The 1739-nt window shown below is 48.8% G+C and overlaps 1 non-coding gene across 1 annotated transcript; it reads left to right on the top strand.

Moving 5' to 3' along the window:
* Nucleotides 1–326: 326 nt before the first annotated feature.
* Nucleotides 327–399, top strand: TRNAK-CUU. Its single transcript has one exon. It is a non-coding gene; the product is annotated as a tRNA-Lys (tRNA).
* Nucleotides 400–1739: the final 1340 nt, after the last annotated feature.

Genomic DNA, 1739 nt, shown 5'->3' with positions numbered 1-1739 from the left:
CCCATCATTATCAGTATCCCTTTGAAATGATGATGGTGATGGACACTTGGCTCGATATCCCAGTGTGCCCTGGACATCTACATGTTGCATTAGCCAATCCAACCATTTGGCACTTACAGATGGGCACCTCTGTATTGTGCCTGAGTCTTGTACAGCTATGAAAGGCTGGTAGATGCCGATATTTTCCCCTCTTTTTAACCAGCACTAATACCCAGCCAGGCCAGGGCTGGGAAGAGAGAGAGAGCAGCAGGTTTCCCCTATTGTTTCCCACTTGCTTTTTCTTGACTAGCTTCACCTCTGCACCAATTTGCACTTTTCCTGTGTGAGCCTGGCTAGTTCAGTTGGCAAAGCATCAGACTCTTAATCTGAGGGTCCAGGGTTCAAGTCCCTGGTCAGGTGATAAACTGCTCACTGTGGTTGTAAAAATCTGACTTTCAGGCACCTTCTTTGGTGTTACTCTTTCTCTTCAGGATTTTGCCTTTCCTAAGAAGGGCCTTGTGGAGGGGGGATTGAAGGAGCAACTCCTTGACATCCTCTTTGTCCTCACAGGCTGGAGGAATAAAGGCCTCTGGGAATAGAGCATGTTCCTTCCCTGCACACACACACACCCCTAAGGAATTAGAATCCCCTGTGCCTTCCCCTCTCCTGCTGGATCCTCAAATGAGGATGCTCTTCAGCCCAAGCCCATCTCCCCTCTACTCCCAGTGCCCCTCAGACCCAACCCTCAGTCCCTCCTATGCTCACCGCTTCTCACTCCCAACCAGAGCCTGCTCCTCTTCACCCTTCTCCTCTGTCCCAATCCACAGCCCCCTCCTATTCCCAGTGCCCCTCAATCCCAACCCACAGCAGCAGGTGCTTCAGACCCCCTCAGGAAGATTTTCTTGCAAGGTTTCGTGTATGAGTCTGCATGTGGATTTTACAGTATATTGGAAATAGGTTGGGTTGCTTGCCAAAATGATCACTTTTGGCTGGTGTTGGAGTCCCAGTCTCCTTGTTATTGGGGCAGGAGAAACAAAGGGTTGTTATCCTTGTTGTGTGAATCAAGGACTCAACCCTGGGTGTAAACTAAATGAGCTGCCCACAGATTCTGGCAACCACAATGAGCATTTGGTGCGAGAGCTCAGACCTGCCCCTGTCCCAGAGGGAGGGGGTCATCCGTGAGGGGCTTGGACCACTGACTTATCAGCTCTTAACTCCCAAACTTTCAGTAACTCTATTATCAATACCTGTGAGTGTAATTTAAACCATAAGAAAATCCACACTGGGCTAGACCAAAGGTCCATCTAGCTCTGTATTTTGTCTTCTGACAGTAGCCAGTACCAGGTGCTCTAAAAGCATCTCAACAAGGCACCACTGGGAGTTGAACCCAGCATCTCCTGTTTACAAAACAGTTACGTTAACCAGCTAAACCATGGTGCCTGCCTGTGACTAAGGTACAGTGTCTGTTCACACCTGACTCCTTACATCTCCACCTGGGCCTGACAAGCTTTGCTTGTGTTTGGATTCTGCAAAGCAGAGGAGCAGGTGACATTTTCCTTGCAAGCTCTCTGTGTGTGTGAATCTTTGGCCAGGTCTGCACTACAAAGTTATTTCAGCAGAATTATATTGCTCAGGTGTGTGAAAAACACACTATGCTCCCTCGGTCGGCAGCTTGTGGCTGGTGCACACACTGCAATGCCACCTCTGGCAACAAAACTGCCCTGTTTTGGTGACAAAATAAAATCACTTCAATGAGAAGC

This window comes from Mauremys mutica, unplaced genomic scaffold, assembly GCF_020497125.1.
Source record: "Mauremys mutica isolate MM-2020 ecotype Southern unplaced genomic scaffold, ASM2049712v1 Super-Scaffold_100267, whole genome shotgun sequence".
Classification (NCBI taxonomy): Eukaryota; Metazoa; Chordata; order Testudines; family Geoemydidae; genus Mauremys; species Mauremys mutica.
The sequence above is the reverse complement of the archived record's forward strand: the minus strand, read 5'-3'. Positions and strand labels throughout refer to the sequence as shown.